The 17,021-nt window shown below is 40.1% G+C and overlaps 1 long non-coding RNA gene across 1 annotated transcript; it reads right to left on the minus strand.

The window, feature by feature from the left end:
- Window positions 1–14,435: 14,435 nt before the first annotated feature.
- LOC123184919 (uncharacterized) lies at window positions 14,436–15,908 on the minus strand. Its single transcript, XR_006493118.1, has 2 exons — window positions 15,013–15,908; window positions 14,436–14,696 (listed from the first exon to the last, which is right to left on the minus strand). It is a non-coding gene; the product is annotated as an uncharacterized lncRNA (long non-coding RNA).
- Window positions 15,909–17,021: the final 1,113 nt, after the last annotated feature.

Genomic DNA, 17,021 nt, shown 5'->3' on the forward strand with positions numbered 1-17,021 from the left:
GATGATACCGGGTTTTGTCACAATTATCATCATAGAAGTGTCATATGTATGACAGAAAAAAAATTCGTTTGGCCCAAAATGTCACGGATGTGTCTTTTTTTTAGTGTTGCCTGTGTCCAAGTGGCACTCTGTTCTCATCGAGCACGATGACTCTTCCTGCAGGTGGCGCCTTGATTTGAGCTCTATTGTCACTTTTCTTTGCTGCAAAAATTTTCTTCCTACCCTTCATTTCAGAGTATAGCGGCAGTTTCATCGTCTCTTGATGTCGCTACTCCATTGATTGGTCAACACCCTACTTTGCATTGGTTGGCTTGAGTAGCGGCGTTGAGCATTTTAGCTGCATAATAATGAAGGTCATCTTCAATTTTAGCATCCTCTTCAGCCATCCTTTCGTCATCATCCGCTTGATTTACTGAATGTATTGCATCAAGCTCTTCCACGAGCCTCTTGAGAACATACTAGGCTTTGTCATATTGCTGGTCACATCTCATCGCTTTCTTGTTAACCATGAAATTTAGCTGCAGCAAGATGTCTTGCTTTGATAGTCTTGAGCTGCCATCCGATGCAGTTGTGTTGTAGTCCCTTGTATCAAAGGTTGGTTGTGATTTTGCAGTCTTTGTGTACCGTTTGAGGATATACTTGCGTGGAAATTTGTCAGGCTTCAGATAGTCTAGTATGTTCATGATGTGAAGGCATAACAGGCATGCATTTTGTGACGAATGCAGAATACATAGTTTGTGAGCCAACAATGAGTTTCATATTTTTTTGATATGATACTACTAGTTTAGCTATTTAATGAGTTTGTTTTTCGGCTCACCTGTGTGTGTCCAAAGCTTGCATTCACACTCATATATTTCATTCTCTGGGTCAGCTACAACCTGGAATTCATGCTTTGACTAGGAAAATCTTTCTTCATCATCATGGCCAGCCTTGTTATGGTAGTACACAAGGTACTTAGTGGGCTCTGTTGTACACTTTGCGTGAAATAGTGTGCCTTTTATCATCCTAGTCCTCATCTCGGTGTACACGGCTCTCGTGTACTTGATAGACATGTCTTCCTCATAGTCGTAGGTTATTTTTGTCACAGGATTGGTCTGCACATGTCAAAAAAAATAAGATATTAGTCGAAGCAGAGTCATGGGTTTCATTTTTTTAAATTCAAAGTGCACATGTTGAAGGAAAACACAACATGATGGGGGTGTTTTTTGAGTCTTCATACCATGCTGGTCATTGTTTGCTCGTTCTCCTTCTACATCCAAGTTTGTATGCAAGCATTTACCCGCCTAGCAAACTTGTGTAGGTTCTAGGTCCCCTTGACAAACCCTCTCTTGAGCACGTGCTTCATGCTCTCGCTTTGTTGTGTGGAAGTCATTCTAGCACCGAAAATGTTCTTGTAGTATGTTGAAATCCACATTTTCCTATCACTCCACAACTACATCATCATCTGGCCGTTCTCCAAGTTGTACTTGTGCACGAGTTCAGCCCAAGCAGCTTCGAACTCTATTGGCATTAGCGACCAGTTTAATATAGTTGTGAACTCCTCTTTGAATTTTTTACACTTTTTGTACAGCAACGCAAGGTATTCCCTGTACTTCTTCATGATGTGCCAACGTCATAGCTTGTGTACGGTGTTTGGAAATGATTGTGTACGGGCAGTAGTCTGCATGAATTAAAAAAAAAATGAAACTTGCTTCTTTTTTGCACTGATGGTGAACTTATGTTGTACAAGTACTTGAACTTCACATGTACCAGTATGGCTATCTAAATTTGTCACATGTATTTTTTTCTTACATTAGTGTTGTTGAACTTCTGTGGTACCAGTGCTTGAACTTCACAGGTAGCAGTAGGAGTACCTAGTAGTGTCACACTCAAAATTTTCTTACAGCAGTGTTGTTGAACTTCTGTGGTACCAGTGCTTGAACTTCACATAAATAACTATATTTTTTTCTCAACATGTTACATATATTTTTCTTATAGCTTTTGTCCTTTAACTTCTATGATTCCTGTATTTGAACTTCACATTCATAACAAATTTTTTTCTAAACATGTGACCGATAATTTTGCTTTCTTGTACCGTTAGTTGGACTTCTGTGCTAATAGTGGTTGAACTGCTTGCTTTACATTATTTTTTAGATAAAACCAATGTACCCAATACATACCCATAGACTGAAAATATGATGAAACTTGTAGAGATTGTTTTTGAACTCACCTGTTAGAATGCAAGTTGGGTGCTTGTTGTTCATGCACCGTACAAATGTATCGAACAGCCACTTGAATGACTTTGCATCTTCGTCTCTGATCAGAGCAACATCAAATATCGTTGACTACAAGTGATGGTTTGTTCCAACAAACACTCCCAGAGGCATACGAAATCTGTTGGTCTTGTAAGTTGTGTCGAACATTACACAATCCCCAAAGTCTTGATAGGCTCCTCGGCAGCTTGCATTGGACCAGAAAATGTTTTTAATTCACTTGTCCTTGTCTACTTGTATGTCATAGAAAAACATATCATTGATTGCCTTCATGTCTTTGAAGAATGAAACAAGTTTCAGTACATCATTCAAATCATCTTTCCTTGCATTCATGGCTTTCCTGCAAATTACATGCAAACATGCATTTGTTATTTTTGCTAGCAAAGGGTTGTGACCTAGGATACTATGTACATTGCAGTATGTGGATGTTTGAATACTTATTGGTTTAGGAGGTCTCGTCCGGTCATGCTTTGGAAGTAGCTTCCATCTTCATTTTCAGATAGCATGGACATGATTGTTGTGTGCTTGACATCATGGTACTGTAGGAGCTTTATGTACTCCAAAATAGTGGGGTCGTAATTCTTGTGTGAGTGCAATAAAACCAGCATGTCATCAGTTTGCATGAGTTGGTGATTATGATTGTACTCAATATTCACAGCCACGCATGTGTTATCCTCCTGCACCTTCACCCTCATTCTTGCATTGCAGCCTGTCCTCTGCGATGTTTTGTTTCGCTTCCTGTTAGCCTCTAAAACAGAAGTTGTTTGTATCCCTTGGAACGCGCAAACAAAATACTTGTGGTTGTCATTCCCCCCGTCTTCCTGATTCCAAAACCAGTGTGTCTGGCGTATCTGTTATAAAATTCCCTTGCTTTTTCTACATCTTGGAATCGCATCTTTAGTCTTGGTATTATATAATCCGGGAGATCCGGCATCTATAGAAAAATAAAAAATAATCCAAACAGCACGTTAAAATGCAGTTTATGAACTTGTTATCCCAGAGGGAGGAGAAATTTGCAGATAATACAAGATGCGTATATAAATACCTAAATATTTTTGTTTCACTTACGTGCGTGTATGATCGCAACTCCTCGAAGTCTGCTATTGTCCCTCTGGGATGGGGCACGGAGAGTAATCATAGAATGATGTAGGAGTGGATCACGAGGAGGAAGGAGGGATGAAGATGGCCTCTCTCTTGTTTGTGTCCTTTTTGCTTGAGGTGGTTGTGGAGGTTGTGATCCTTGTATTGGTTTGCTCTTTTGTTTTGTAAAGCAATCCATCTACCTTATGTCCTGTACAATTATGACTTGTAGCAGTAGGAGGAGGATCCAATGGTGGTAGTGTGCAGAGCACTCTCCTCCGTGTGTGTGTTCCTGTTGGATTTATACTGGGATCCGGTTTAGTTGCCTCCCTTTGGCATTGACGAGGCACACCGGGATAACCTCCAGAGTTGCACGTAGGACTTGAGCTAACCCCCTCCTCCATCAGCATGCTTGGGAGTCTGCTGGTGGATACAAAGAATCCGCGGGGGATTTCTGGCGTCACCCAATTAGGTGGACGCGCAATGTTGTGCGGATATGGATGTGACCCTACATCTTGGAAGTCTCCATGTGTTTCGGGTGTCATCCATTTTTGGTCTGGAGCAGGTTGGCAATGTTGTTGGTGCGTTTGAGGTGTGACCCATTGAGGGGGTGGTGCAACACGTACATGCTTAGGATTGTGTACTTGATGGTGGGAACTTCTAAGCTTCTTCATGCGTCTCTCGTCTTGCTGACATAAAAGAAAAAAATGTCTATTAGCACACAAGTTACATCTGCCTATACCTTTGTAACTGAACTTAGCATTATTCACAGCCAGAACTTCTCATATAAAAGTGGTGTTCATATACATATTTTTCCCCTAGGACAGGCATCACACTCTGCACTGAGCTGAGTATCTGCCAATACTTTTGTACTTGAACTGAGCACCCTTCACAGAATGAACCTCACACTACTAGGAAAAGGGCTATAGATGAAATGGATACTAATGGCGCACCTGACATGTGGTGCGCCACTACAATATAGCAGTGGCGCACCATGTGCAGGTGCGCCATTAGTGTGGAAGACACTAATGGCGCACCAGAGACATGGTGCGCCACTAGTAACAATTTTTTTTCATTTTTCCAAACATACTAATGGCGCATCAAGTAGACAGTGCACCATTACTAGTTAAAACTAGTAATGGCGCACTGTCCACAGGTGCGCCATTACTAAGTTTTTTTCAAAAAAAATTCATTTTTTTCATAACTTGTAATGGAGCACCACTCCCACGGTGCGCCATTACTAACTTTTCCCCCTCTATCCCTTTTCCCCCGAGCACCGCCTCCCTCGGCCGATCCCAATCCCCAATCCCCCGAGCCCTCGACCTGCTGCTCCGCTGCCGCCCCGACCCACTGCGCCGCCACCAGTCACCACACGCCGCACGGAGACGTCCAGGAGGACCGCCGTCGACTGCTTCTTCATCTACGGGTTCTCAATCGACCGGAGCTGCACCGTATCGTCGCCATCATCGTCTTCCCCAACCTCGGCCTCCCTCGTCCACCTTGTCACATAGCTCCGCCCGGCCACCCCCGACCTCCCAAGATCATCATCGAGCACCTCGGTGAGGCCCTTGACCGATTTCCCCCTTCCCCTGTCGGGTTCGTCACTGTAGCCGCCGTCGTCAAGCTCCTGTGTTGCCCCGCTGCTGCGCTATCACTGCAGTCGGCCGCGTCCGCGCACACACGCACTTGCGTGTTGCCTCCCACGGCCGCGCTCGCCCTCGCCTTGTTGCTGCTCCTCCCTCTTGCTTTACTCATGCTGCTCCTCCTCTCAACGTCTTGCCGCTGCTCTTCTCTGAAACCTCAAAACTGTTGCTGCTCCTCCTCTCCACTTCCCTCCTGCTGCACTTCTCTGAATCTGAATCCTTGCTGTCTCCCTCTCTCTCTATCAAATTTCTATGAATTTGAGAAGTGTACTGTTCAGAATTGTGTAATGTTCAGATTTTATATATTCTTGCAACCTATTAATTGTTCAGTTTACATTCGTGTTTGTCTAGTTTAGATTCATGATATATAAGGTACATTGATACACAACATGCAGCTGCAGCCCCCATAGATACTTTTTTTTGTTTTGAAAAAGACGATATATGAAATGTGAGAATTCTTAAAATATGAATTATCGTGAAGTAGCTTGGTCGTGCCAAGAAAATGCTGCATTTTTGGTACTTGAAAGGTTCATGCTGATTCAGCAAATCCATGTGGCCTATTGAAAATTTAGAAATTGTGATCAGGAGATGTTTGGGAAAAAGGAGAGTAGGTACTGTTCTTGTGTTGGGATAATTTTGTAGATTTTTAGGAGCTAGGGGAAATAGGGTTGTAGTTGTAAACTGAAAATGGATCAGAATGGAGAAGTGGGTGTTTCTCTCAAAAATTTCAAAAGAGTAGGATGGGTCTTTGTTCAAAAATGATTTATAGGAATTATAGGGTCTCCCAAAAATTTTGTGGCAATTTTATAAAAATTATTTGAATTAGTTTTAGGGCAACAGAGGCAACTCAGGGTTTGAGAATGGCATTAAAGGAATTTGTTTTGGGGGTAAATTCTATTATGAAATAATTCCTACTGTTATTTAAAATATAAATGAAATGATTTGGAACACCAAGCAAGAGTTACATTTCAAGTTGCTGAACCTTTTCATATAAGCTTGCAGAAGATTTAATTGATCATACAGAAAATGAAAAACGAAGGTCATACCGATCCTAGTTGGTATTATTTTTCATGGCTAGAAGATATATTGTTGTACCCCGAGTGAAGGGAAGGAGTTTGCTAGGTTTTGTCTCCGACCATCGTGTCATGATGATTTTGCAGGTACCCCGAGAGGGCCTTGAGTTTGCCGGAATGTTGATTAACTTCCGTTCCGGCAAATTCGGGTACTCCATATGTCCTATTTTCAGCAAAGGTCATGCTGAAATTTTTCGTGAATTTTAGCATGACTTTTCTAAAAATAGGACATATGGGGTACTTGCGAAAAATGCATGGGCTAGGGTATCTTAGTACTTAATTAAGTAGGATCAACTGCCTCTTGTGTTAGACATATAGAAGTGTGATATCAACTCATAGTTATTACTAATGTCAGTTGCTCGTCATCGATAAACCCTAATATGGAAGAGGAACCACTCATCCTATGTAGTTTTGAATTATGAACGTAGGAAACGCCGTCATCGGATGACGAAAGTCTCCCGGGGGAGTGCGACTGGTGCCACGACGATCGAGGTCTGTGTGACAGGCCTCACCTGGACGATGATCGGCGCTTCAGCATTAAGCTCGAGGAGACCTTCGAAGTTGAAACGGTACGCAACGACGACAATTGTTTTTTTCATAATTAAGCATGACTTCAACTATTTCAACGTGTAATTTTCATCTTTTACAATTCGAGTATAGCTGATCCCATGCCATGCAAGATGCTATGTCTTGGAGAGGATGGATTTTGAAGACCATGAAATTTCTGAAACAAAGAAAATTCACCTAAGGACTCATCACGATGTGGACTTTGAAGTAAATCTGTACAATTCTGGGAGCGTAACCCATTTTGGTTGCAAAAATTGGGAAGCATTTTGCAAGATGTATGGTTTTGATGAGGGTATGCTTCTCACCATGGATCTTGGTAATCCTGACATCGACCAAGACAATATGGACATTTGGGTCCTTGTTGATACGCCTCCAGTTCTACCGCTATGTGAGTTTCTCAAACATAGTTATTAGCTAATTTATATTGTTTATTTCAAAATAGTTGACAGCTTATTTCCATTGACAGCTTATTTTTATTGTTCAAAGAATGTGCGGGACATGGTAGACAAAACCCGCTACACCGATGGCTCCGAATTAACAACTTACAAGGAGGAAAATCATCTGGTCGGATTTTGTACTGACATTGAGAATTACAATATCTACAATCAAACTCCTCAACATTATGGTCAATACGTGCCAGTAGTGCATGTGTTCAACTACGGTAACTACCATGGAGATACCCTGGTAAGATTTTTACTATTATGACATCCGTGCATCTTTTGCATACTTCTAAAACTAGTACATCATTGCTAACTATGAAGTTATTACTATGTTTTTCAACAGATAATCCCAGAGAATTGTGTGCCTCATTTAATGTATCAGAAAGGTAATCTTAATGTTTTGAACATACAGCCAGGTCATCCTATGAATCTCAACTGTCCATACGAGATTTCTAAAAGAAGTGGAGACATGAAAATAAAGGATGAAAAAAATGTATGGATAGTCGTAAGGAGGTTCTTTGAAGCAAAAGGAAGCGAAGCGCAAGAATTAGAGACAGGATGTTCTCCATTCTCCATAATAGAGAGTCAGGGTCTATATTGTTTTATGCTATTTTACCTTAAATATGGTATTTAGGTCCTGCCTAATACTGATGATCATGTGCTAAGAACAATTAAGCAGGGTTGGTTCGATGACTATCAAGATGATGATCGTATGACTTGTTATTAATAACGAGTAGAAGTTGTATGATGATGATTAGTAGGACTTGTTAGGATTAGTATTACTTCCGACAAACTCGCTACTCGCGGTCTCGAGACTTGTAATGTTCTATCTTTGTTCGGTCTTTTGAATTCGGAGACTAATATGATGAATTGTATTCAGAGACTAATCTTCTATTGTATTCGATGAATCTGCTGTTGCTATGTGGTGCTGTCTATATTCTGTCCAATAATATATTTTGTAACCTGTGCAAAAATCAGAAAAGTAAAAAATAAAATAAAACCTAATATTCATACTAATGGCGCATCACCCCACAGTGCACCATTAGTATGCCAAAGAACATGGGTAAATATGGCCCCTTGGGAGGCATACTAATGGCGCATGTTGGTCTATACTAATGGCGCACCAGTGGTGCGCCATTAGTATATAATACTAGTGGCATGGTACTAGTGGCGCACGAGTAGTGCGCCATTAGTAGGCCAAACTGGTGCGCCACTAGTAGGCCTTTCCCTAGTAGTGTCACATTCTGTTAATTCTACACTATTTGATTACTTATATGTACCTGAACTGAGCACTCTCCACAGCCTGAACTTCTTATTTTGCAAAGGGGAAATACTGTCTACAGTTTAAAAACCCGAACCTTCATGAGTTCGGATGGTTGAACCACTAGTGCATACCAACCTGACCTTCATGCGACATCACATGCATGTTCTATTTTTCCTTTTATATTTTTTGCACAGAACCAGATACATACCAACCTGAACTCTTATACACTTAATAATTGAACTTCACATGGCTTTTCACATGTGAATGCAGGCAGATTTTCTACTTTTTTGTAGCCTGGACTGATGCTCACACACTACCTGAACTTCACATGGCTGTAAGCAGGGAGATTTAAAAAAAGCTTTTGTATCCTGGACTGATGCTCACACACCACCTGAACTTCACATGGCTATAAGAAAATAACAAATAGAAGTAAGAAGTTCAACCATACCCTGGGTACAAGTTCAGCCAACCTTTTTCCAACAGCTGATAGGCCACCTTGAGAGCAATTTGTCGGAGAGCTATGAGAGGAACCGCATGGCAATCCATGTCTTGCAGAGGGCGCGAAGTTCATCTGCATGAAGCAAGAAAGTCATACAAGGGCAAGATTGAAGAAGAATGCAACAAGTGGGAGGAAGTTCATGTACTGTTGCTGAATTTGAAGGCGTCGTTGATGCCGCCTCCGTCGAGGAGTTGCTCCGTTGGCCATGCCATTTGCCGTAGCTTGCGTCGGGGCCGTAATCTGGTCTGCCAAGGCATCGGGCGATGGCGATGGAACGAGGATGCGGCTTCCGGAAGTCCATGGTGGCTTCACCGTGTCCAGGCGAGACGGGCTCCCTCGCGCCGGCATCCGCCGTCGCTCGCTCGCCCGCGCCGGTGGTCGACCAGGATCTGGAGACGGAGGGGAGGCGGCGGATATGGCCCGGCAGGAGCTGGAGACGGGGGGAGGTGGTGGATCCAGCGAATATCAGCGGCGAACGAGGGCGGAGGTCGGGAATTGAGGGGTGGAGCGGCGAGGAGGGGGGGTTGGTCTGCTCGGGATCGGGGGATCAGGTGGATCCTGTCGGGGCGGCTCGGGATCGGGTGGGATGCTGTCGGGCCGGGCCGACAGTTCAGGGAAGTTCGGGAACCTGTCTTCGGGCCCTATATTGGGCTGCTGTGATCCAAATAACTATTCTAATCTTGGGATTAGAATAGTTCTATCACACACACACACACACACACACACACACACACACACACACACACACACACACACACACACACACATATATATATATATATATATATATATACGTAAACACTATTCTGATCATGGGATCAGAATATTATTCTAATCACAACATGAACTTCCTGGGTTACACGCGTGAACTTCCCTCTATAGGAACCCGACCTTCGGGCTATCATCTCAACCGTGTCTTCCCGCGTGAACTTTTTTGGTCAGTCATGTTCCATGTGATGTAAGTCTAATCTACAAACGGATTTTAGCAACTAAATGCCCATTTTAAACAGGAGTCTCGCTCATTGGCGGATTTGCTCTCGGGTCGTGATGAAACATGCCTTTGTTGCAATTTTACTGCCTGAGTTATTCGGCCTGAACTTCCCCTAGTGCTAGGCTGAACTTCCGCAAACATTTGCCCAAATGGGGCTTGCGATATACCGTTGGAAAGCTATGGACACGAGTATCATGACCCAAGTTAAAATTTTCGCAAAATGTAAGCGGTTTAAGAGCAGTTTCGAAAACCATTTTTTCATCATACAAAAAACGTGAATCATATTTTCGACCGCATTTCAAAACCATTTATCAGAATGAGGCAAATAATATGCCGTTGGAAAGCTGCTGCAGGACTGCTCCTTCCACATGTTGAAAGTTCTCTCTAATTCTCTGCGGTTAAAGAGTAATTTGGAAAATCATAAAATTTCCTAAACCGAACAACCGAGTTCGTATTTTTTATGTCATTTCTAAACGGTTAATCCAATTGAGGCAAATGATATGGCGTTGGAAAGATTATGAAAATGCGCTACTTTTTCATGTTTAAAGTTTTTTCTAATTTTGAACTGTTTAAAAGTAATTTAGAAAACGTTCCAAGTTGCATCGAGTTTGTATTTTCGAGCTACTTTTCTAACCGTACGTCCGAATGCAGCAAATGATATGGTGTTAGAAAGATTAAGGAAATGCAAAACTTTTTGGTATAGATTGTTTCTCCCAATTCTTTACAGTTTTTAGTCAATTTTGAAAATGACTAAAAACGTATTTTTGAGGTAATTTCTACAAACCTTATCAGAATGAGGCAAATAATATACCTTTGAAAACCTATGGAAAATGCGAAACTTTTTCATGTTGATGGTTTTCTCTAATTCCTAGCCGTTTTCAAGTAATTTCAAAAACGGGGAGATCATTCATTTTGCCTTTATCGCGAAACAGATTCTTCGAAAATACACCACGTGAAGAACCTGAACTTATCGGCATGTCTACTTGACCTTCACTCTATTTTTCACGTGCTTTTTTTGCTCGTAGCTCTCCATCCACTCACCGTAATTGAGCAAGTGATATACCGATGGAAAGTTGCTGTAAACACGCAACTTTCCCGTGTTGATCATTTTTTCATACTCGCGATGGTTTAAAAAAATTCATGTGAAATTCATTCTTTGTAGTAGTTGAACTTCCAGCTGTCTTCACGTTGAACTTTTGTGACGTATTTTCGTTTGTAATTTTCTCATCCATTCGTTAGTATTACACAAATGATATTCCTTTTGTACAAACCACTCTCACAATAATTTTTTTAACTTTCTCCGACCAAGGACTTGAGCTTATAACAACCAAACTTTTAGTCTTTTCTTTTTTATTCTTTTTAATACAAAATGCACATCGTGTAGTACATGAACTTCTCGCAGTTATCAATCTGAAGTTCTCTCGGTTACGTGAAAATATCTAAGTTTTTTATGAACATTAATATGTATTTCTTAATTTTTTTATGAATTTTGAAGCGCTCTTTTTTAAAAGTTGAACTTCTTGTTATTTTATTTTTGGACTTCTTGTTTACATTCTTTAATAACGAGGAAAATATGAGTTTTCTATAATCATCAAACTTCTCCATCTTTTTAATATGGACTTCCTGGTTTTATTTCTTAATCATTTTTATGAATTTTGAAGCGCTCTATTTTTAAAAATTGAACTTCTTGTTATTTTATTTTTGAACTTCTTGTTTCCATTCTTTAATAACGAGGAAAATCTGAGTATTCTATAATCATGAACTTCTCCATCTTTCCAATATGGACTTCCTGGTTTTATTTCTTAATCTTTTTCTATGAATTTTGATGCGCTCTATTTTTAAAAGTTGAACTTCTTGTTATTTTATTTTTGAACTTCTTGTTTCCATTCCTTAATAATGAGGAAAATCTGAGTTTTCTATAATTATCGAACTTCTCAATCTTTTTAATATGGACTTCCCGGTTTATTTCTTAATCTTTTGTTTTTCAATTTGAAGTTCATGGTTGATTCTTCAATGTTAAGGGATATTTGAGTATTTTAATAACGGTAAAATCTTAGTTCCTAAATAAACATCGAACCACTTCATTGTTTTTTTAGAAATGGGAAAAATCTATTTTAAAACTTTTTAGTTGTTCCTTTTTTTATTTGAACTTCTTCGTTTTGTACTTTAGTAACGAGAACAATCTGAGTTTTTCTTAATCTTTGGACTTCTCTTTTATTTTAATTTGAACTTCTTAGTCTTATTCCTAGAAAAAGTATGTTTTTAAATAAGCATCAAATATTTTTTAAATTAAACTTTAAACTTTTATTTTTCCAAGAAAAGGAAAGAATTTGAGTTTTTCTATATCCATCGAACTTCTTCTTTTTTTAATTTGAAATTCTTTTTTTTATTTTGTAGTAACAAGGAAAATCTGAGTTTTGTCATAAATATGAAACTTCTCTATTTTTGTAATTTGGACTTCTTGATTTCTTTCTTTCAGTTAAGACAATATCCTAGTTTTGTAATAAATATTGAATTGTCCATTATTTCAATTTCAACTTCAAGAGCTTTTATTTTTAATTTTAGAAACAATGAAAGTCCTTTTTATGATTGTTGAACTTCTCTATTTTTAGAATTTGAACTTCTTATTTTTTATTTTAGAAATGGTGAAATATCCGCTTCTATGTGTCTTTTACTTTTGAACTGCTCTTCTTGATTGTCCTTAGTGATTGAAGAAATTTGATGTTTTAGTAAACATTGAACCGCTCTGCTTCTAGGTTTTTTAAAGGTTTGTTGTGAGTAGAACTCCGAACTTCAGTTGTCGGTTTTTTTGAACTTATGCGATATTTGTAAAAAAAAACAAAGCCAATTTGCGTAATTTTTGAATCTTTTCTAGATGGTTGACCTTGAACTTCTCGACATTTTTCACTATACACACCTTTTTTATATGTAATAATTTCTCTATATCAAATGTCTCCCTGAATGTATATGATCTTACCTAAAAAAATGTACGTAAGCTTCTTTCTTTAATATGAACTTCTCGATTTATTCTTTAGTGATGGAGAAATTTAGTGAAAATATCTAGTTTTATTCAATTTTTTGGTTTATCATTTAGTAACGAGGAAAATCTGGGTTCTTCATATACATTGAACTATTCTATTTTTAAAAATTGAACTTCTTGGTTTTTACAATTTGGACTTCTTGGTGTTATTCATTTGTAACGGAAAAATGGGGTAATATGTATTTCATAGAGTTTTTCAAGTGATGTGTTATTTTAATATGACCTTTGATTTTTTTAACGTGTAAAGTATGTTTTTGTTACATTTTTTTGAGTTTATCTGTGATATAATTTTAATTTTTTTGTCATCGCTTTTAAATAATGGGAAAATCCATGTGAGAAATTTTATGAACACCTATAACATTTTCTCTAAACTCTCCAATTTATTAAATTTGAAGTTCAAGAGTTAACAATTTTTCTTGGTTACACTTTGATTTCTTCCTTGGTATAAATCGGACCACTCTATTTTTTTAATATGAACTTCTCGATTTGTTCTTTAGTGATGGAGAAATGTATATTCTAAATGCTTCTTTATATTCGCACCCCAAAGATGTATATTTTTTCAAAAGCAAACACTTTGAACTTTGTGCGACACAAATTATGAATTTCTCATCCACCGTTTTGTGTGTATCCACATATTTTTCGAGAGAACACATATACTAGGATTTCTAATTTATATTTACAGAGAAGCATTTCGATCTCTATCAAGAACAACATGTAGAAGCAATGTTCACGCCAAAGTGGTAACTAACAACCATTAGACACCAACTGCTAACATATATACATATTGGTGCTCAGTGACCTTCATGCAAACACAGTGCCCCATGTGCATTCCCATATATCCACATTGTACTTTTACAAAGGATAAGGCTAAACTTCCTCGTGCAGACCAGAATAGGAGGACAAAACACAAGCTCCCACAAGGTGAGCGCGCACACACACGAGACACCAGACCCAACACGCATGCCCTAGGACATGATGCTCTTTTATTGATTTGGGGTCTTCCTTTTTTAAATAAACACACGGAGAGAGAATTAGCTGCTGCTTACAAGTGTGGTTAGAGTAGCAGCGATGCACAGGAAGAGCGATCTGGCCAGCATCCAGCGTGGCAAACATGGAGAACAATGAATCCCCGCATCTTTTTTCTTTCTTATATATTTTCTTTTTCACTTGAAAACTTTGATCTCATGCATTGTATTTGACCTACTGTTTATGCTACTATTTCGAACTTCGCTGTCAATTTTTTTAATTTTGATGTTACTTACTGACAAAGGTTTTATTTGAAGTTTTTACTACTTTTTGACCTCTCCTAGTTTTCATACATGAACTTCAACTTTTTTGTTTTTTTATTGTTATGATTTTTTCAAGCGAAACTGAACTTCTACTTGGCACGCAAGGTGGGGGTGGCAAGTTTGTACTTTTTCTTGCGGCATTGACACTGACATTTAGATTAACCCCTTCCCCTTGCCTATTCGCTAGCTAAAGATCCTACGTCTGACACTCTATTGCAGATTGATCTGGCAAGAATAATTAAAAGCAGCAGCAACAAAAGATTCTGTAGGTTCATACAAGTTAAGCACTAGAGAGGATGGTTCTTAAATATAATATGTGCTAGTTTTGTTAGTTGTACACCACTACAAACTATGGTTCTTAATATAAAATATGTGATGTTCGCCAACATCTGCAAGATGCACTACTTTGCAGACCAAGTCGACTTAAAACAAAGGGCAGATCGACCAAAAAAAGGTGATATTCAGTAGAAAAGGTCGACTACTGAAAAATTCGCTTATGATGAGGTGGTTCTCCAAGCTCCCGTTTTTATGTTTTGACAGACATATCTTGCCATCATCCTGCAGCAAACCGGCCACAGTCAGCACTCAGCACGTCCACTGTCTTCAACACTGACATTAAGAAACTTTTAGTAGATGGCATCGGACAGTCTGACAACATCATACAAGTATTTCACACTTGTACAAACAACACTAAAAGAATAAAATGTATCCACTCTTCTTTTGGACCAAGAACGAACACCCATAGCTTCGTGAACTGGAAACATGCATAACAAACTTGTTCTGTCCTTACAACATCATCAACTGAAACTAGGAACAGAGCACCGGGGAATTCGGCGACACATTACACTTAAACTGCACATGGAGGCGTACGTACCTTGCAAGCGAAACTGAACTTCTACTTGGCACACAAGGTGGGCGTGCAGTGGATTGATATTGCGGTGCACAGGTGGCTCGACAGGCAGAGGAGGCCCTTGTTCCACGAGGCGCTGGTCTGCATCCCCATCGGAGGAGCACGAATCTCGACCTTCAACTTCTTTGCTGTCCGACCTTTTCTTGCTTCATAGCCCGACCTGCTACATCTTCACGAAGGATGGAGCAGTGGCATGCTCGGCTTGGTGGGAGACCTCGACGCTGAGGAGGTAGCCGACCTCGAACACATCTGCTGCGGTAGGATTGCCTTGATGTCGATGGACTGACGACAATTGCGATGAGAAACATAACAGCGAGGAGAGATGGCTGCCCACATGGACTGCTAGGGAGCGAGCCGACGGACTGCCCGTGAAGAATGGATGAGTAGACCAATTGTGGACGGCGTAGGTCGCATTGGCGGTGCAAATGGCACACCGGCCGCATCTGCTAGGGAAGATGCAACCATGGCACATGTGAGGAAGGGCGAGCAGTGCAGGGGCTTCCCATGGCGCATCAACGGTTAATGGTTGCACAGCAGTGCGGCGCGCGTGGTGGAGGCGGGTTCCTGGCGGCCGGTGGCGCGCGGGGTGGCTGCGGAATCCCGAAGGCCAGCGGCCTGCGGGGTGGCTGCAGAATCCCGAAGGTCGGCGTCGCACAGGGTGGCGGTGGGATCCCGGAGGCCGGCGTCGCGTGGGATTGCGGTGGGATCCCGTAGGCCGGCGGCGTGCGGGTGACGGCTAGACCTCGAAGGCCGGCGGCACGCGCGGTGGCGGACAGATCCTGGAGGTCGGCGGCGGGCGTGTCGATCCGGGGGTTGGGAGGTCGAGGATGAGGGGTGCGTGAATTTTCTTTTTTGTCTACCGGTTCAGGTGGGCTGCGTTTCCAGATTCAGAAACATCACAGCGGGCTCTGTATAGGCCTAACGTGATCCAAATAGTTATTCTGATCCTAGAATCAGAATAATGCTACCATATATATAGTAACACTATATATATATATATATAGGGTCACGCTATTCGTCATTCTAGGTGAGAAATAGTTATTCTTTACCCCCTCTGTATTTTGACATTAATGCATTGTATTTTTACGTTTCGTAATTTTTGTCTTATTTCATACATAAAAAAAGAACGTAAGAAAATATGTACTCACAATAAAAAATATTTTATGTTACGTAAAATTACGAATGTAAAACATAGTGTAAAACATACATAAAATGTGATTTTTCGGGTCTTATAACCTATGTTTTTGTTTTTTATACCAAATTTTACATATTAAATCAATATACATGTAACTATTATATTTTAAACGTAATTTATTTAAGAAGCGATCGTAAGATTACCTCGGATGAAAAATAACTTATTTTGCATCGTGGTTGATGAATAGGAGTAGGATTTTCTACAAGTGCTTGCCACAGAACTAGTTAAGAGTTTCAACGGTGCAAAAGTTCTCAAAAATTCTGAAAAAAATACTGAACCAACACACCTATAATATAAGATGATCCAACGGAGGGATTAAAAAAATACGACTGTATGTGTCCTGGACAAAAAAACAAATAGTTCAGTATATATTTATGTCGCAGTGAGCTGAAATGCTTATTATTTTTGCTAAGGACACACAGATGCATATTTTGACAATCCCTTCGTTGGATCATCTTATTACATTAGAGAGATGCTCCCATATTTATTTCATATTTTTTGATAACTTTTGAACCGTTAAAAGTTTAGGGATACTTAACTAGTTCTGTGACAAGCTATGGTAGACACAGTTTTACCTATATATATATACTAGCATAAATACCCGTGCGTTGCAACGGGAGAAAACTGAATGTTATATCTAAGCATAGTGCATCATGGGAATTTTTTGTCATGACGACTGGCCCAAATTCAAAGCTTGACTCGTTGGCCTGGCCCGAGATCCTCGCCGGTGGACGGATCCATGCGGATGGAACCATGTGCCATGGAGTCTCCTCTAGCC

The sequence above is a fragment of the Triticum aestivum genome, chromosome 2A, assembly GCF_018294505.1.
Source record: "Triticum aestivum cultivar Chinese Spring chromosome 2A, IWGSC CS RefSeq v2.1, whole genome shotgun sequence".
NCBI classification, from domain to species: Eukaryota; Viridiplantae; Streptophyta; class Magnoliopsida; order Poales; family Poaceae; genus Triticum; species Triticum aestivum.